The sequence below is a fragment of the Paroedura picta genome, chromosome 9 (assembly GCF_049243985.1).
Source record: "Paroedura picta isolate Pp20150507F chromosome 9, Ppicta_v3.0, whole genome shotgun sequence".
Lineage (NCBI taxonomy): Eukaryota > Metazoa > Chordata > Lepidosauria > Squamata > Gekkonidae > Paroedura > Paroedura picta.
In genome coordinates, this window is record NC_135377.1 from 46,912,864 (window position 1) to 46,933,939 (window position 21,076).

General features: G+C 42.3%; 1 long non-coding RNA gene across 1 annotated transcript; it reads left to right on the plus strand.

The window, feature by feature from the left end:
• The first annotated feature begins 10,956 nt into the window (after positions 1-10,956).
• Positions 10,957-16,680, plus strand: LOC143844243 (uncharacterized). The gene is made up of 3 exons (XR_013233889.1): positions 10,957-11,124; positions 13,271-13,409; positions 16,423-16,680. It is a non-coding gene; the product is annotated as an uncharacterized LOC143844243 (long non-coding RNA).
• The last annotated feature ends 4,396 nt before the right edge of the window (positions 16,681-21,076 follow it).

Genomic DNA, 21,076 nt, shown 5'->3' on the forward strand with positions numbered 1-21,076 from the left:
GCTCTTAATGGGGTTTTATGGGGGTTTTATGATGGATTTAATGTACCCCACCAAAAGCCGGTTCCAGAAGTGGGAGGAAATAAACAAACAACAATAATAATAGTAAACTACGGCTTCATACATTTTATGTAATGAAAGGCTACATTGTGGAAATTGCTATAGGTTTATACAGTGAGCTATGAAACTGGTGTCGACAAAAATATTCTGCTGAAAGTGTCAGAAGGATGAATATTGTTATGTATGTAGATTAGCGGAACTGCAGAGCTGGGACTGCAATTCAGACATCAGGGACTCTTAATGGTATTGGCCAGCACACAGGATTTATCCTGCTGCTGGATCATTTAAATGGCCCAGTCAGTTTGGACTTGGAGAATTCACACAGGGCCAATCACAAGCTTTGACAGGAAGCCTACACTGTATATATTTTTGGGTGGTGGGTTGTTCAGTTCTGCTCACTTGTGTACAATCTAATAAACAGCTGAAGTTTTGGCACATGAGCGATTCCATGCCTCATTGAACCCACTATTTAATAAACATGATTGACACATCTGAACTGACAGTGGTCAGAGGCTCAAGGACAAGTTGTATATTCAGGTTTGGTTGGCTAAAAGGAGAAGGGGCTGAAGAGAAGCAAATGCAGAAAGATTTTTTGTTTAATATGGGACAGAACATAGATTCTTATTCTGTTCATATTTTAATGTTGATGTATGTCTTCTATGTGTTGCTTTGTTAATTTGAAGACAAGTAACTTATTTATAAAGTAAAAGTGTAATTGTTTTAACTACTTTTTAAATGGAGTCGTTTACTAGGGATTTGTGAACATTATCCTCAACCCCCCCCCCAAAAAAAAACTTTTCATAAACAAAATGTGCATTCAGGCTGATTCTGCACAGGCAGAAAATGACGGGAGGGTGCTGTTAGGGCGTTGCTGCCAGGCCGACCCTCTCCAGGTCTTGATGTACATTAGGCTGCCTTTGCCCTATTTTAAGGGAACACAGATATTTTCTGGCTCCTTCCTCTCTTGCAGAGGGCTGGAGGGGGCAAAAAATGCCCCACTCAGCTCCGTGACACTTTTTTGCACCACAGGGCCAAATGGGGCATTTTCTTTGCTTTTTTTTTTTTTTTTTTTTTTTTGGTATTCTCATGCAATCCCAACTTCCTGCTAAAAGAAAAACTCACGCCCAACTCCCTGCAGCAGAACCTTTCCATCACAGCTGCTTCTCCCATGGGGACACAAAAAGCAGTGAACCAGTTCCACCAGCAAAATGTGACCCCCATGCTGCTTTGCCGCAACACGCCTAGAGTGCCCTAGAGTGACAACACTGGTACGGAATCACCCTCAGATATGTAGTCGCCAACTGATTGTCTTTCCTTAGTGATACTTTGGAATCATATGTAGGAAAATCTGTTATTTTCTATCTTTTTTTAACCTTTTGCAGTTGTTGAAATTAAAATGTTTCTGAGAGTATATGAATGTGGCTCAGAGGCTTCCCAGTACGCCATCAATAAAGAAGAAAGTACAAGATTTTGCAAAGGAAATGGAATTGTTAACAAGGTATAGAGCTTTAAATAGCCCTCATTATATTCATATCTTTGTCAAATGCAAACTCTTCTAGAGGAAAAAAAATACATGAGAGGCATAAATCTCTGTGGGGTTATATTTGATGTGCCTTAGTTTCTTTCTCATTGTGACCTCCATTGAAGTCTCTAAATAGTCACCTAATAAAGTAGAAACTGAGCTTCATAAGACAAAGAGAAACCAAAGAGGCTTGCAGCAATGCTTCCAATGGCTAGGATTTTTGTGTCCTGCATAATTCATTATTCTCCCCTTTAGATCCCTACCCCTGCCAGTTTATGATTTATATTTACTGTTAACCTTTCACTACCATTGTAATACCTCTAAACAACACATTTTGCATGCTTCAATTTGGATACGGTTCAGCTAACAGTCTCTGATACTGTTGGGGTTACACTAGACCCAGTATTACTACTGGAGAAGCAAATCAACTTAATTTCCCCCACCAATTGGCCCCTACTTTGATTTGGCTATATGGATAAATTCCATGGTTACATTGAGACCAGACTACTGTGATGTATCCTACATGGGTCTTTCCTTGACATCATCTTGGAAACTCCAGTTGGTATAGAATGCAGCAGTCCAATTCCTAGTGGGAGACAGGCAGAACATGCATGTCAAACCCATCTTGTAATTTCACCACTGGCTACCAATCAGTTACTGTAGTTTTTGTGAAGCACCCACAGCTAGCCTGTTGGGAAAGGAGATATATAAGCCTAAGAAATAAAATATTATGTTCTATACCGCTTTGAGATTTTAAAAACCTATCTCTTTTAAAAGAATATTCAATTAAAAGGCAAATTGGTTCACAGAAGCACCCTTGTTCTCATGAACCTTCAAAGAACCCTTCCAGGAACAAGTTCGCCCAGAGGCCATATGAAGTTTTATCAATCCCTTTGACAAAAAAGAATACATTTTAAACAACTACACCAAATGCAATTCAGATCTGGGTATGTATGCCATCAGATATTCTTGTAAAGATATATGTAGTGAAGACTTCTAGGAAATGAAAAACTCATATAAGAGATCATAGGCGCAACATACTTCACAGAACAGTTAGTGCAACTTTGGTTAGATCAATCTTGCCATCAAAATGAAAAAGTCCTATTACAAAAGAAGATGGAGTGGATTTTAAGGTAGTAGATGTTGGTCCTTCATGGGTTAAATTTGATCTGGAGAACTTCTGGCATCCCTCAGCTAATCTCTGTACATTAAAAAAGCTGCATCTTCTCTACTGGCAAAAGAACTTATTTGCTGTGGATCATTCCAGAACTAGGTGAATGCATTTGCTGTTGGAATATGCAAGAATTGTAGTGTGCAAGATTCAACAGCATATATGAATATCCTACAGGGTAGTGGTCCCCAACCCGTGGCTGCGGCTCGGTGCCGGGCCGCGAAGGCCATGGCGCCGGGCCGCGGCTCCCTCTCCCCGCACACCCCCGCAATAAAAAATGGCCCGGGAAGCTTCTTACTGCGGGAGGGGGGGGAGAAGGAATCAGGGCCGCGGCCGCGCATTGGAAGTGCCGCGCATGCGCGATTTTGGCCGTGCATGGCGCATGCGCGATGCGTGGGCGCGCATGCACGGCATGCGCGTCGGGCAGTTGCTCTGCCGATCCCCAGCCTCAAAAAGGTTGGGGACCACTGCTACAGGGGACATTGGAGGAGATATGTAGTTAGCGTATTTAGATCAGGAACTTCCTGATATTTTTCAAATAATCTCTTCCTGTGTCCTAATTGCCTCAGTTGCTGACTTTCTGCTCCTTTGAGCACATTTCCTCCCTGATTGCCTTCAGATGAAGAATAGTTAGCCAGTTAGACAATTAAGATTCTCTCTCTCTTTTTTTAATATAGTTGTTTCTCTTCTTAATAAAACTATTTTATTATTTAAGCAGGTTGATGGTGTGCTCCTTTGCATTTTTAAACTCTGCTATTTTTATTTTTATATTTTATTTTTTATATATTTTAATATTTTTATCCTTTGTTTTCATGTCCAATGTATCGTTTATGGGGGCGTATGAGATGGCGGTGAAAGTGGCTAAACGTGAGTTTTTTGCCACAGAAATTGCATTTGCAAGCTCTCGCCCAGCCCAATTATTCAGGGTAGTTAGATCACTCATCGTCCTTGAGGGGCGCCAAAACACCTGGCAATTGGAAATTGGCTTCAAGGCATTTGCGAGCTATTTTGTGGATAAAGTTTTGTCACTCCGCCACGACCTTCCCACCACAATTAATACAGTGAATGAACTGGAGACATGTTGGCTGCCATTGGTAGTGAGGTTTGATGGCTTCAGGCAGCTCTCTCCTTCTGAAGTGGACAAGTTGCTAGGTTTGGTCAGGGCGATCACCTGCCCCCTCGACCCCTGTCCTTCTTGGCTCCTCAAGGGAGGTGGCCAGAAGATAGGAGGCCAGCTCAGAGAACTCATCAACTCCTCCCTGAGTACAGGAGAGTTTCCTGAGTGGCTCAAGGAGGTGGTGGTCTGCCCTCTCCTGAAGAAACCATCGCTGGACCAGCTGGACCCTGCTAACTACTGCAAAATGTAGCACTTAGCGTTCCTGGGCAAGGTGGTGGAGAGAGCTGCAGCGGATCAGCTCCTGGCATTCTTGGAGGAAACTTCGGCACTCAATCCATATCAGTCTGGCTTCCGCCCTGGCTACGGGGGTGGAGACGGTTTTGGTCGCCCTGCTGGATGATCTCCATTGTCAGCTGGATAGAGGGGGGTCAACCGTGTTGGTCCTTTTAGACCTATCGGCAGCCTTTGACATTGTGGACCACAAACTGTTGGTACATCGCCTGGCCAGTACGTGGATATGGGGCACAGTGTTGTGCTGGATACGCTCCTTCCTCCAGAACCGGTCCCAGAGGGTTGCTGTGGGGGAAGAGTTCTCGCGGCCCTATAGACTGCCTTGCGGAGTCCCTCAGGGTGCGGTCCTCTCCCCACATTGTTTAACATCTTTATGCGCCCTCTGGCCCAGCTGGTACGGAGCTTTGGGCTGGGTTGCCATCAGTACGTCCTAATGGACAGCCACCTGGACTCTCCCCGGAACCATTTGCCAGATGTTTGGAAGCAGCGTCTGAATGGTTCGAGCAGAGTCGCCTGAAACGCAACCCCTCCAAGACGGAGGTCCTGTGGCTGGGGGGAAGGGGGCGGGAACAGGCAGCGCATCTACCCACCCTAGCAGGGGTGCAACTTACCATTGTGCCCCAAGCTAGGAATTTGTGACCATTGATGCCTCCCTGACTAAGGAGGCCCAGGTCAAGAGAGTAGCGGGCCAGGCATTTTTCTATCTTTGCCAGGCCCGGCTACTAGCGCCCTACCTGTCCCCTGACCACTTGGCCACAGTGATTCATGCAACAGTCACCTCCAGAATAGATTTCTGTAACTCGCTCTAAGCAGGCCTACCCTTGTCCCTGACCCGGAAACTACAGCTGGTGCAAAATGCAGCTGCCATGGTCCTCACTGGAACATCTTGGAGGGCCCGCATCCAGCCGGTGCTGAGGCAGCTGCATTGGCTGCCACTTGCTGCCCGGATCCGGTTCAAGGTTTTGGTTTTAACCTTCAAGGCCATACGTGGGATGGGACCCACGTACCTGAGGGACCACCTACTGCTCTACTGCGGGCCCTGCAGAATTTGTCAGATTTCCGCAGGGCCTGTAAAACAGAGCTCTTCCACCAGGTCTATGGTTGAGGCTGGGGTCAGCGAATCAGGGACATTGCTCCCCGCCCCCAGGAGTTGGAGTGTAAGTTACTCCCCTATCCTTTCCTCTTCACCTCTTTGATAATTGGGGGAGGGATGGGATTTTTAGCCGTCATATTAGTAGATTGATGTTTTAATGGGAATTTTAATGGGGTTAGTTGTTGTGACATAAATCTAATAATAATAATAATTAATAATAATAATAATAATAATAATAATAATAATAATAATTACCATTTACCCCCCAGCAAGCTGGGTACTCATTTTACCGACCTCAGAAGGATGGAAGGCTGAGTCAACCTTGAGCCGGCTGCTGGGATTGAACTCCCAGCCTCATGGGCAGAGCCTTCAGACTGCATGTCTGCTGCCTTACCACTCTGTGCCACAAGAGGCTTCTTTCATTACTTATCTAGTATTTACTGCATGCAGTGTAAGCCTGCTGCAAAGCAAGAAAGCAACCATCCCACCATCTACACCACTGCAACATGTGTCTATTTTAAGCCAATACAGATTGTGTGAACTTTTCCTTAGAGACATAGTTTCACACGTACTCTCAATTCACTGAACATTTATAAGGGTCATTTGTACTTCTAAGCAAAATAAGCACGTCTGTTCAAAGCATCAGCCTTTACCTCGATGAAAGGCTACAATGCTGAGTATTTCAATAACAAAAACTATAAATCTACAGTATTATTGAATAAACACAAGAATGTGAAATGAAGCACAGGGGACAGTGAATCCCATGCTTCTCATACCTGATAAATTCCTTTCTTTGATAACAGAGGCATCTTCTAATATTAGAGGTCAGGTTAGAACAAGCGCTCCATGAATTAAAGGGGCTATATGAAATATGAAATATGAAATAAATTTGTAATCTGTAACTGTAACATGATTTCCTCTTTCCTCAGATGAAAGATGCTCTTTGAACAATGCCCAAGATCCTTTGGGACTTAAGATTTTCTCCATCAATTTTGTCTGGCACATCCAAAGTCTGCCCATGTATCATCCCACTCAGATCACAGTAGATTCTCAAAGTGGATCTTCATTACTGCTTGGTTATTGACTAGGATCATTACAGGTAAGTACAAAAGGTCACTCATAAGAACAATCACTGTATTAAATAATTCTCATGTACAAATACTAGAAATGAGAAGTAATGAGAAGTAATTGTAACATCCTTACTATTATAAATACTAATATACTGCAGGTGGGAGGCAAGTGAGGGGTAGATTGCTGCATGACCTCCAATCCACAGGCCAGCCTGCTGATGCTACCCAGCAGACCACATTGGGTGACTGCTGTCACTGCCAACCTGCAGAAATGCCAGCCATTGCAAGATGAAATAATCCAAGGAGAGGCTGGTGGGGTGGGTAGCTGAGCAGGTGGAGGGTCTCTTGGTGGGTCTCTTCCCCTGGTTCAGCTGCAAGCCGTCTGGCCAAGGAGGGCACACTGGATGAGTAACATGCTGATGGAGCCACCCCCCAGCTTGTGTGCAAGACTTCCCTAGTGCACTTCCATTGCATTTCTCTAAAAGGATGCTGCATGCAATGTTTCCATATCAATAAAATAGTTGTCCATTAAATTCAGGCCAGAGTAACTTGTTCCTACAAATCTCTGGGCCATTTCGCACGGCTTCAAAGTAGCAGAATGGTTGCTATTTGGAAACGCTACTAATTTGCCATAACCCACGACGTCGTAGACAATCTGCAACAATCCTGAAACCAATCAGCAAAAAGCGCTTCGTTGTGGCGCTTTCAGGGGAATCCAGAAAAGTGGATTCACCCTCCGGATAGCGATACACTCCTGCAACCAATCTGCAACAGTAGCGCTAAAGACCTGTGCGTTACCATTGTTGCTGGTTCTTCAAAGTCCCTCCCCCTGGCTCTCTCCTCCAAACTTCTGGCGAAGCGATCGCCATTTTTTTTTCTCCGAGCGAGCGGGGATAAACGCACCGGCGAGCCTCTTTCTGTTTAGAGGCTTCCCTGGCTTCAGTCCTTCACCTTTAGTCACTAAGCACAAACCACTGAAAAGCCCGTTTGCTGAAATAAAGTCCCTTTATTTTTTACAAATAAATTCAGCCGAAAATCGTGCCCGTGAGAGGGGGGGGGATTTTTTTTTTATCACTCGAGGCAGCGTGCAAACGATCATACAATCAAAGGACAGCTCACATTAGGGAGCTGGATGGGTCTCTCCGTAGCAACGAATCTACCTAGATTCGTTGCTATGGGTCGTTTTTTTTTTTAAAAACCTTTCTTAAAGGGAAAGGGGCTGTTTGGGAGCATGCTAACGGCTGCCCATTGGCTGCTTGACGGCCAGGGGCGGGACGAGCTTGGCAATAGCGCTTCCTTTCTAGCGATTTCTGCCGAGACCGGAAGCCTGTGGGAAACGCTAAAAAATGCAACTGATTCCACTACAAAGGCAGGTATGCATAACGACGAATTCCACTATTTTAAATGGCGATTTTTCATTCCGCAAACAATTTGCAACAAAGATCCCTGTGCGAAAAGGCCCTGTTTTCTGGAATGGTAGTAAACAATAATGACGTTCATCTCTTCTGTTCCTTTTCCATACAGTACCTTTACCTTTTCAGTAGGTTGGAGTATAATGTTTGTACATCTTCCTCAAGGAAACCCTCCAAATCATGGGCAGTTTGAAGACTTTTATGTAATCTCCTTGTTTCCTGAGATTAGCCCCTGATGGATAAACTCTTTCTATGAAACTCCTTTGTTGCAAGTGTGACACTCAGTGTTCCTGAATCTGTATTAACTTCATTTTATGTTGCCCTCCACAGTTTAAACATACTCATTTTACATAATCCCATTGATGTAGATGTGTAGATGTATTTACTCCTAATCTGATTCCTGGGTTTGTTCCAGAATGTGGGCAACAATGGGGTACCTATTTGAATCTTAATTCCACAGATGAGCCAATCAAATAACAAGCCATCCAGAAAATCACCAAATTTAGCAAGGTGTCAGAGCTCTGCAATGTATTCTGCTATATTTAATTACACTTAAAATAAATAAATAGAACCTTTGAGGAGTAACAGATGTTGGGCAAAAATGTGTCTTCAAAGGAGCTATCAGTTCATTGTAAATTGTTGTACTTGGTACAGCAGGTGCCATCAGAGAATGAACAATAGCAGAAGTTCTGCCCCTTCAATCTTTTCTGTACTTTTATAATCTCTTGTAATCCTAGTTCGATTGCATTGCTTATTAGACCTCTCATGCTATTTGATTACAGTGTTCTACATTATGTAATTCCCCTTGAGTCTCAAGTATAAAATTGGCCAATAACTAATAAAGTATAAATAAATAATAAATTAAAATGATGTGCTGACCACTAATGTATTCATTTGACTTCCCCATAAAAATATTCTGGCTATGGGCCTGTGTGTGACCCATTCTTCTTCCTACCTCTGCATAAACACAACCAACCCAAATGTCAATTATCTGTTAATATGAGATGTTTCCTATCTATTTTAATATACAGGGTAATAACATAACTTTAATTCTGAAATGTGAGAATATGATTAATATTTCAGTGTTTTTAGATTCTCTCTGAAATTTCCAGAGAAATAGGTGGTTCTCATTCCTACAGTACTAATTGTTTGGGAAACAGTTAAGTCAAGAAAGTGTTTTCTTCAAAACAAATAATTTAATTTCCCAAGCTGCAGACCATTATGCCTATTTGCATTACTCACAAGACATTAAGTTTCACAATGGAACGTAACACGTTGTGACTAATGCATCAACCTCTGACGCACTTATTTCTCAGTTGGGTCTCATTACATGGTATGTCAGCCATTTTTAGACCAAACTCTACCTCCACCCACATAGCCTTGTCATTACTTTGCTGTTTATTACAATACATTTGTGACAACTTGAAAGAGATGTCATAAGCAAAAAAATAAGTCCTAGTTTTGAATCAGACCTCATTTGTTATCTGTTTAACGTCTTCATTGTTTTCTATTCTCAGGCATTTTCTAAAGATTTACAAATACTAGTCTTGGAATGCAGAGAATCATATCATACCTAAGTAATGTGCAGTGTATCAGCCGCTGAAAGGACATTCCAGCTCCCTTTCTCAACAGAGTTTTAACCATCTGTTGTGGAATGGATGCTGACTTCAATGAATTTAGAATGATGTAACTCTGTTTAGGATTGCAAAGTATCTCTCCGCATTGGAGATTTTTCTTAAGCAGCTTCCTACATTTTTAGATGAGGCCCTTAACAGGTCACCATTGTTCCTAATACAAATTTACACCAAAATGACAAAACATTTAACAAGGGCACTTTTTATGTTGAAGATTTATGGTTTTGTATGTACTGCGTATTGAATTTAAAGAATTTCCCCTTCATTCTATACCCATAATTATAACGATGCAGATTTCCTAATGTGTACACAACGGAATGACATATCATTATCTAGCAGATGATAATTTGATGTTGTTGAAGGTTAAACTGGTTGATCGATTGATTGATTGAGGTCCACAAAGGATCGTGTATAATAAAAATGCTTAAATTTCACAAATCATATATTTAAATAATCTAGAGAAAATTGCATCAGTCATGCACATATACATACACATCTTATCTTTAATGGCTTTTACAAGCATATAATTTACTAATTTAATTTGGGAGTCTATAATTTACTTATATTTAACTAATGAGTAATGAGAAAATAATGATAAAATGGCTGATGATCGGTAACTATAAACCTTGTTTAAAAAAAAAAATCAGAAATCACAGTTAAGGCTTTCCAGCATCTTAAGAATTTTTCTGAATGACAATGATTCAAAAGTAATATTAAATCTCATTTCTAAATGTATAAATTTCCAGCTAGATCATACAACGTGAAATATTTAAGGAATTTTAATACCTTAACTAACATGCTAAGAATCATGAAAACACAGGGGGGGGGGGGGAATTTTCAGATAGCATTAGCTTTCTATGGGACAACAAAACACAGCAAATAAAGTTATGCAATTTGTTAAGAATTACCTTTCATTTGCATTAGAAAAGTCCTCCCTCCACTTGTATGATACAATAAGGCAGTAAACCAATGTACATGTAGCGGTTTAGGCTCCCTGAATGTACTAGGATTTACTGGCAAGAAGAATATACATAGCACTGGGGTTAATGTCATCTATCCCAGCAACCCACATCCATAAGAGCAAGCTGTTAGGATCATGCACAGTTTTGTTTTATGAACATATTCTGTTCAATATTAATCCGAGGAAACACAGATTCCTTGATAATTGACACGCCCATAGTTTGGAAGGAACTTGTTGAAATTGTTGTAACCGCTTCAAAATATGTTGGTCCAGGTTCACCCTTTCCTGAGCAACTTTTATACTTAGCCTTTTTGAGGGCTTTCTACAGAAGCAAGCTGCTGCATCAATGTGCCTGGTTAGTTCCAGCCAAGCCCTATCTTGCCAGGACATCACTATCGGTGATAAACAGCATGTGTGCCTCCGGTGCTTCAAGAACAACCAGCTTGGGCAGAGGTCATGTTTTCATTTGCATTCAGCCCCAGAAAGCCAGCCCTGCCTTGTCCACTGTATATTTGACTATCTACAGATCAAACTCCCAGGCATTGATACTGTCTTCATGCCAGCTGATGGGTCCCACCTCTCGAGGTTTCAGTTTTGCTGTGTCATGCAGGCATACCTTGAACTTTGGAACTCTCTCCCTCAGAGTTTAGCATGCGCTCCTTTTATGTCGGAACAGTTATGGTGGCCTCAGAACTAGGTTTCCCAGCAGAATGAATTTGCACAATAGATCAGTGGCAGTCCGTGGCATGCAGGTCTTATCTACATATTTCCTTTCAGCTAACGTCAGCTCCTTCAGGTAAGCAAAAATTACTGTGGGCCACAGTGTTGCCTATTGGGCTGGGTGGTATGCCACATCATTTGGGTGTGAAGAAACATTGTGTCTTGGCAGTTGGCTGCATATCACATGGTTAAGGCACTGGGGGATGCCTTGGCCCTCTCTCCTCCTTACTGTGTCACATTTGAGTTGAAGAGGGGAGCTCCCAATGCCTTGGTCATACAGTTAGGGAAACAAAAAGGTGTGGTGCTGTCACACTCCATTACCCAAACTTGCCTGTTTTGGTCCAGTCTCCTTGAACATTGAGAGTGGCATGACTGGGTGGTCCTGGCCAGAAGAAACACATGCATGGCAGCAGTGCAAGTGGTTAAGTCATTTGGAGGGCATGTAATCAGCCACCCAAGCATCAGTTTTAAGCTATCAACCCATTTCTGAATGCAGCACAGGGAGCTGGGAGAGATGGCTGCTCCTCTTGGCTCTAGTAGCAGTTTGGGTATGAGACAGATCCTTTGGGTTAAGGAAGTTATGCCTTCCTGTCCACATTCTGCAGTTCAGAGAAGTGCCTTAAAAAGTCTTGGGACGGAGCCAATTTAGTAGCATGCCCAGATTGAGAGCTGTCAGTGGGGCTCTCAACACTAGGGGGTACCACAGATGCAGCTGGCACCCACATGGCTGGGCATGCAGAGTTTATCAGACAACAGGCAGGTCACCCAATTCTGAATCCATCCCTTTGCTGTGCTCCTAAAGTGTAATCAATAAACGCTGTGATAATTTCATTTCTCCAAATCACTGTGCCTGTTTGAGTTCATAACCTGTGACCCCTCTATGCCCCTGGACCCATGAACAACCAGTGCATCAGTGGAGTTTTGTACAAACTGGGGCTCCCAGATTCATTTCAATGTCTATGGTTTTAATATGGCACTTTCCCCAGCTTTGATATAAGTAGTATTAGATATAACAAGAAAGGTTTTTCTTTTATTTCTCAAACACAAAGACCCTAATTAAACACATAAATGAGTAATAATGACTACTTATAGTTGCATTGTTTGTTTTTTTAAAGGTGGATAGAAAAAAAGAGGAAGACTTCTGTAATGCAAGAGAGATCATGCTGCCAAACACCTGTTGCGGTTTTGGCAGAGCAAAGTTATCAAAGCCATCAAAGAGCTGAGTGATGAGCTAGCAGAACCAATACATGTGCCAGGAAAATCCTGGACTAGCTAGGCTTGTGTCGAAAAGCAGCTGCCACCTCATTTTGATAGGGAAAAGGCAGAAATGCAGGAGGATGGAACCATATGTGCATGTCAAGGTTGACTTTCTCACTCTCATTCATTCCAAGTGAAATTAACTGGGCAAATTGCTATCATCTGATCAAGAATGGCTGGTGCTGATGCTACTTTAGCATTCTGCCAGCAGAAAAGTTTGTATAGAGAGTTCATGGGCAGAAGTGTTGATTAAATGAGAGATGTACAAATCCATCAGAAAGTAAACCTCCCCACCTCCTAAAGTCAGCATGTGGAGAATGATTTGCCTGTCTTTAATAAAGAGTCTTGATTCTTCAGCCAAAAGAAATCGATGACTTTTATAAAGTCAGATGGGGGCATAAAGCTCAAGGTAAGTGCAAAATGAATTATTATATGGCTGAAAAGCACTTAAGAGTTTCCGCCACAATGAGTCTTCTTACCTCCCCAATCTGTCACTCAAGAAGATTAAACAGCAAATTGAGACCTAGCCTCTTTTTGACTTAAGGTCAGCCTGGTAAGCTTTCCTCTTTTCATTGATTGAATGCCAAGAATGGACGCAAACAGGCCTGGGAAGCACTATTTGTAATTCTTGGATCTAATGAAAGGTCCGAGGCAATTTTGCACCAGGTATATTGTATTAGGCATTCCAAGAATGTATATCTATAAAAGATAGAATAAATAAATTAAGCAAGTGGAGGCATGCTGCTGTTGTGGGATTTTAATTTAAAACAAGGTTTAGTTTGAACTCATTTCAATCACATTTTATTTATCAATAATGCCCATAGCTTTCATTTAGCCCAGTCTAGCATATGTTAGCAGTATCCTTGGGGAAACGAAAGAATTTTCTCTTCTCAGCCTTTTATGAAGCTGATTGATCAATATGAGTAAAATTAATCAACAATTTTTGTTGTGTTATTCTCTTAAAGATTTTCAGCAATGTGTATGAGTCTTCTACACCCCTGATGTTGTCAAGGATTGCTTTATTGCTCAACTTGCCATTTAACATCTCACACTGCCACAAGTCTGTGAAGGCATGATGACCACCTGTCATGGGAGCACATGCATGTAAGTGCCATGGTTGCAAAAATCTGTGACAGGGAAATGGTTTTAGCAGCAGAAAGCTTCTAATTCAGTACCTGGAATATCAGAGTTAAAGGGTTTTAAATGGCGGGTTTTATAGGAAGAAAATGGGGAGGGTGGGTATAATTAAGTAAATTCCTCTGCGATCAGCGATAAAAGTGACTGTTTGTGCAAGGCATATCACAAAATATGCTAGTACAGCAAGATACAGGGTTGGCAGCATAGCAAGTGGGTCAGATATCTAGTAAATAATAAGACCCCTTGCATTAAAAACCCTGTGACTAGAATATTTTATGTACTTAGTATACATTGGCATATATTGGATATTGCTCCTGAATCACTCTTGTTGAGAAATCTGTAGGTCTCCCATGTCAGATAATTTTTTACTTGACAAGAACTAGGGAATTGTGAGTGATTTCTTTATAGCTCAGTGGTTTTAACTCAGCAGACTACGTTGTCTTTCATGGATGTCAGCCCAGCCATCAAAACACATGATTAAAAATGCCGTGAAAATGTTACCGGAACACTGGCAATTATACAGAAACTATGTCAGCTTGTATGAAGAATTTTTTACTTGATGCTCTCAAGATGTAATAAGGATGCCACCTTCATTTTAACCGATGGCTAATGAGAAGACCTCTGGAGTTTTAGGGAGTTTAATCACACTGAAAAACCCTTAATTAACTATTGTGAAGGATCAGAGCAGCTGATAAGTTTTCCTCACAGAGGATCTAAGGAATCAGGAAAAAGAGCAACGTATCTTTAAAACGCATTACTTCTTCCTGCACTTACAACAACAAGCTCAGGAGATTCCATTTTTATTTCATCTTTTCCTTTTAGAAGCACAGAAATAATTTTCTGCAGATTTAAGGATTCAACCAAGCCATGTAATAAGAAATGTAACTCTAACATTACAGCCAGCCAGGGAGAATAAAAAATAATAATGAGGAGTTTTAGGAAGCTCTGCTTCTGTCATTGCCCATTCTGTTGCTTGTTCTCCTACTGCTGCGAGTTATAATGCAGATATTGGTGACCTCAGGGTAAGACTTAAATGTATCAGCCAGACTTTCTGACCTATAACTGACTTGGCTCTAAATTTATGCATGGTCTTGTAACAATCCCATGCTAACCACATGAATATTTTAAAGGCCAATAGACAGAAAATAGGCCCCAATGTGTAGACTGGTTCCAAGAGCTCAAAGTGGTAATTATTTGATTGATTAAGAATCTGCACATGTATCTCAGACACTAGAGCTTTGGTACAGTATTTACTAATTTAACATCATATCATAAATTAAATATAATTGCAATAAACATTTCCATGCTCATGGCTGGTAACAGCAATCCCCCACAGTAAAACTTCATAAAACAATCATAAAACCCCATTAAAATCCACCCTTGGCAGTGACAGACCTCCCTTCCCACAGCTCAACAGCCTTCTTAAAACTGCCTGAGGGGGACAAGCCCAGGGTAGCCTGATGACCTGGCTAGTTCAGGGAGGGGCCCAGATCTTACTTGTCCTGGCCTCAAACTGAAGACCTGGCAGAAGAGTTTCATTTTGTTAAGAGTTTTAATTTGGTTAATACCAAAACCTTGAACCTGGTCCAGGCTGCAACTGGTAACCGACGCAGCTGCCTCAGCACAGGCTGGATGTGGGCTTTCCAAGTTGTTCCTGTGAGGACCTTAGCAGCCACATTTTACACCAGCTGCAATTTCCAGGCCAGGAACAAGGGCAGGCCTGCATAGAGCGAGTTACAGAAGTCTAGTCTGGAGGTGACCATTGCATGGATGACTGTGGCCAAGCAATCTGAGGACTTTATAAAGATTATTAGAATCCTCCAAACTGCAAATGTTGCTACTTTAACATAAAACATTTGTTATTATTGTAATGCTATTTTACATTAATTTCTTTATTTAAAAACTTGAACATGCTGTTTACCACCTGACTTGAGCCCTGTGTTGGGCAGTTTTCTAGCTGTAAAGTAGCTGATTTTCATTTCCTTCTGCCTTGTGGTAATTTCTGCCCATGGTCGTAATCGGGTCAGATAATTAAAAGCACTCATGCTGTTTGTCCACTGTTTGAGCTTCTTATAAGTGACCAGTATTGGTCATAATGACTGTTTGCTATTGTTGGTTGTATCTGTATTGATTGCAAGATTGCCTAGGGTAATAGATAAACCTTCACTTAAGAAACCTCCTGGAGATGCACTAAACCAACCAGTTTAAAGAAGATATACCAATGATGGGGGGGGGGGCTACTGCTCCCATGGGCCAGGTGCTGTAAAGCTGAAGTACAATCATGTGCACAAAGCAACTATTGTAGCTCCAGATAGATCAGCAACTTTTCCTGTGTCAGACAGACTCAGGAAAATGCTAACAATGCAAATCCCACCTCCTTCTGCAGCCCCTAGACCCTGAAAGTGATCTTGGTGAACAGTCTCTGCTGAATAGAAGTGTTTACCCAGTATGATGCTGGTGCAGAGGCAAATTATGCCCTTATTCCTGAGTGGGTCTCTTTCACTTGGAATTCAGTATGCTGTATTAAGGTTCCAGACTCAAGGCCAAGACTACATGAGAAGCAAAGGTTCCCTGATATTTTCTTAACAGTAAAAGTAAGGGGGAAGGGGAGACTCCAATCAGATAAAGGTTGTAGCATTAGAGGAAGTGAAATTAACCCTTTTCTCGTTTCCACCATCTAAATCGCCCCTGCAGCTGCTATTTGATCCAGGGGAAGGAAACAACCCATCTGCTTTAAAAAAAATTAAAGATGAGGTAATTCCAGATTTCCTGCTATTTGGCCTAGGTTATATTTTTGAGTTCAAAACCCTCACTCAGCTATGATATTTACTAGTCATATGGTATATTGCAGGGACACAATGAAGGGTACAATGAAAATGTGGAAGCATATAGGACTTTGGAGCACAAAGGCAATGTCTGAACACTCCTGCCCCTGCTTAGTTCCCTAGCAGAAGTTTCAATAAAACAATTTTCCACTTAGTTCCCTGACAATGACGAGCTCCTGGGCAGCCAAGACCAAAGTCTAGCCTCCTCTGCCATTGTGTCATGAATCACAGAACTGGTCTGACAGCAGGAAGACAAGAAGATGAAAAGCATCCTTATCTCATCATTCTCTGGGACCAACACAGTAAGAAGTCTCCACACAACTTTGCCTGAAGCAGTTGTCTCGCCGTATGTCACCACCTTTTACTTTTTATTGTACAAACTGTGGCATGTTATTAAAAGCTTTAATAAAAACCAGAAGGAAAATAACCAACTTTGTGAAAGAGTGACTTAATATTACACAGCATTTTCAGGAAGCAGAAGTTCATTGCTTTAAACGCTTCACAGTCAGATGTTGCTGTTATATGTTTTGGGGAGCACTCATTCAAGCTGTACCTAACATCAAGCTATTTTGCAACTCAGCTGTTTGACAGGGCATTTTCAGATGTTCTGGTCCATTTAAAGGCTTATCCTTGTCCTCTAATTCCTAAAAAAGGATGTAGAAATTCCTGTAGAAAAGGATGAAGCATAAGGAGGACTGGGGACCTCTCTAGCAGCCTTATGCTGCCTCCTTATCATACGTGTTGTGACATCCTATGAGTCTGTTGCCATCATAACCAGTTATTATTGGATTGCAACTCAGCAGAAAGGAAGGGCCATTCCGCACGAGTTCAAAGTAGCAGAAGGCTTGCAAATGGCAAACGCTACTAATTTGCCATTCCGCATGACGTTGCACACAATCTGCAACAGTCCTGCTACACCAGCGGTAAAATCGCTTCGTTGTAGCGATTTCCGGTGAATTCAGAAAACTGGATTCACCCTCAGAAAATCGCTACACTCCTGCCAGCAACCTGCAACACTAGTGAAAAAGACCTGTGCGTTCTTAATGTGGCGGTTGAAACAAAGTCCCTCCCCCTGGCTCTCTCCTCTGAACTTCCAGCGAAGCGATCGCCATTTTTTTTCCTCGGAGTGAGCGGGGAAAGCAATGAACCAGCGAGGCTTGATTCACCCAGCGAGGCTTCTCCAGCTACAGTCCCTCCACAGAAGTGCTTTAAAGCTCCCCTAAGCCCCCAAGTATAACACAGCCCCCTGTTTGCAAGTTCCTTTTATTTTCGGCTGAAAATCGCACCCATGCGGGGGGGGATTTTTTTTTCACTCGGGGGAGTGTGGTAATGATGAATCGGCAGCTCACACGCCAGCTACATGGGTCTCTCGGTTGCAACAAATCAACGCATATTCATTGCAACGTGTGTGTGTGTGTTTTTTTAACTGTGCTTAAAGGGAAAGGGGCTTTTCCTGAGCATGATAACAACCGCCCATTGGCTGTTCATTTGATTGACGGCCAGGGGCGGGAACAAGCACAGAAAAAATCGCTTCCTTTCTAGCGATTCCTACGAGACTGGAAACCTGTGAGGAAAGAATGAAACACTACTGGATTCCACTACAAAGGCAGGTATGCGGAACGCTGAGATTCCACTATTTAAAATAGCATTTCCGCTTTGTGGAACCAATTGGCAACATTGGTCCTTGTGCGGAAAGGCCCGAAAATTCACCTTGATTTTCTTGAGAAATCTTTCCGTACTTCCCCACCCCCAATTTGACAGAGGTTTAGGGGCAACCCAGGCATAGAATCACAGTGTCTTTCTTGGCTGGTCTTAACTCTGTTAATTGAAATAATATCCATAATTTTTCCATTAACGATTAAAATTGCTTACCTGAAGTTAACAGCATTTCATAGCAATCAGCTTTATTGGCCATTGTAAGTTATTAGAGCATGTTTATATTCTTGCACTTTGCCCACACATCATCATCAAAAAATTATTTTTATAGTCTGCCATTTTCAGCAGACTCAGGATGGGCAACATCAATAAAATTATGTCAACCTCTCTGAGCTGAAAGGGAGGGTGGTATATAAATATAATTAAATAAATGAATAACAGTAGAGCACAGTGATATATATAGTTCTATTTAAAATTAAATAATTCCATTTTAAAATCATTAAAACATAGTTAAAACTGCCTATCTTACAGCTTTTGACTACTAAGGGTTTGTTAATGTTTTGTTCCGTGATCATACAATTTCTAACAATTTCCAATTAACGTGGCTGCTGGCTTGCCAGCAGACCACTAATTACCACTGTGGCTGGAACCATCTGAAAAAGAGGTGGGGTAGGCAGGCTCAGCCGCCCCCCCCCCAAACTCCCACAGCTAGCGCCTCACCTGGCTCTTGCTTTGTATCGTGGTCCCAGCTCACCAATCGTTTCCCACCCTCCCTCTCTGTACTTTATTTTGGACAGGATGTTGCATCTGTGTGTTGTGTTCCGGTTATGTTGATGCTTTCATTTGTCACAACTAGTGGTTTTGGGAAGGGGCAGATCCTAGTCTTTAGGAGGCCATGTCTGCACGCCATTCTCAGACAGTATCGGGGTCCTCCATATGAGGCTAGGTGTACACTGAGCAGCAGCGCCTCTTCTGGGTAAGGAGCTTCCTCACTGTGCAGGTGATGGTGGGAGCCTTAACAGAGGCTGACATCCGTAGGGCCTCCTCCAATAGGGCCCAGCAAGCCTAGGGGTTGGGGTGAGCTTGACCTGGGGTGTTGCTTGGTCCCAAAATAAACTACCTGCTGGTGCAGTGGGGCTTCGTATGGTCTGCTGGCCACTCAGAAGCCTGATCTGCCGCTTGGTAAGCCGGCGTTCATGTTAACAATAAAGCTGTGGCCATTAACTATGCATTAAGTAAAGCTGTGGCCATTAACTTGGTCTGCTAACCTGCTGACACAAATGTGTGCAACTCCTCTTCTGTCTCCCTCCCTCAGCAGTATAGGGAGGATTAAATAAGAGGTGAAGCCCGAACTCATGCATTCCCCCTAGCCTCCCTGCATTCAAGCACTGACCTCCCTGCTTTACGTAACAGTCTGAATGGAAGCAAGGGGGCAGGGGTTAAGGTCAGGTACAGAGTAGGCATTCAGAAAAGTGCACTGGGTTTGCACATGGAAGAGGTGGACCCTGAATGTGGACCTTTGGCCTTGTACTTGAGTGGTTGGATAATGTTACGTTATGTGGACAGAATGGTGCTAATGTAAACTACCATGAAAATGAAGAATTGTAAAGGAACCAATAATAGGCTCTAGATTCTGGACTCTATGGACCAATCAAAGGGCAACATTATATTAATCTTTTATTTATTTATATTTATATACCGCCCTTCCCCGAAGGCTCAACAAGGGTCAACCAGGGCTCTTGGTGGGCCCACTGAATGGTATATAAGCTTGTGCTTTTCCCTTGTTAGTTCGGTATTTTGGCTGGTATTTGGATTCAATACAAGGGCTGTGTTTTCAAAGAACTAGTATTCTGTGTCTACCAAACCTGTAGACTTATTAGACAATGCCATGAAACTGTCAGGAAATAAAAGTCTGTAAGAAGCAGTTAAAATGGAGCAGGCATCTTTGAAGAGTGGCAGCACTTGACGATTGCTTGTGGTGCTGGGGAGCATCACAGTTCCCCCTGGGATTCAGCTGAATTTGGGACTTGGGCAGAGGAAAGCCTGGGATTGAGAGGCAGCCTCATCTCCCTCCCCCAAAGTCTGTTGACTATAGGAGTTTCTTTAAGGCTGGGCTTGTTGGGTTCCCTGGTTGATGCCACTTGGCCAGTTGTCTTTGACCGCCACACCTGCAGGAACGGAATACAGCACTTCATGATCCAGCTCCTCCAAAGCTTCTGAAATGTGTTAGTCTTTTAAAAGCCACAAGAGTTGCTGGTTGTTGCTTCTCAATCCTGGTGCATATTAAGCAAAGGACAGTGTGGGTCATGGTCAGTGGTAAAATATCTCAGGTACATTTCATGGCACACATTGCCTAGCACAGCAAAGTGACATTTATGACAGATTCAGCTCTCATAGCAAATTAATTCAGCACTTTCACTCTAGGCATACAGCAACCCTTCCTTTGGTGCGGTAGCTGCAGTCTTTCTGGATAAGCAATATTTGTCCATGGTTATAATGTTCACATCCAAGTGATCATTACATCCAGATTAGACTATTATTATGTGCTGCATATGGGACAGCCTTTGAAGACTGTTTGAAAGCATCATATGGTCCAAATGCCACTACAGTTTTGTTGAGAGATGTTAGTTCTGAAAACACGTTTTTCTAGTCTTGAAATAAGTACACTGGGTTGCTTATTCTCCTCTGGCCACAATTCAAAGTGCTAGTTAAAATTAAAGCTCTAAATAGGGAACTCCTTGCACCCATACCAACCTGCTTTCCACCTTCAGCCCTTATCAGGGACTCTCCTGGGTATGTGTTTGCCTTCTGGAGTGAGGCAGGTAGCCACATGAGCAAGGGTTTTCCTCTAGTATCACCTCACCTGTGGAATACTCTTGTCATAGTCTTTCATTTGGGTCCTATTTGTATAGCTTTAGACACAGAGTAAAAATATTTCTATTCACTCTGATCTTTGGTTGCTGTTGTTATTCTGCCCTCTTCTTTTCTGTATGTTAAATTGTTGTTGTGTTTGTGTCTGTGTTTCATTTTAGGATACTTGCATCTTTCTCTTTCTTGGATTACTGTTTTAAATTTATTGTTAGTCACTTGGAAATCCTGAGTTTGACAAACCTCAGTTTTACAACAAATATTTCAAATAAAGTAAATAGATTT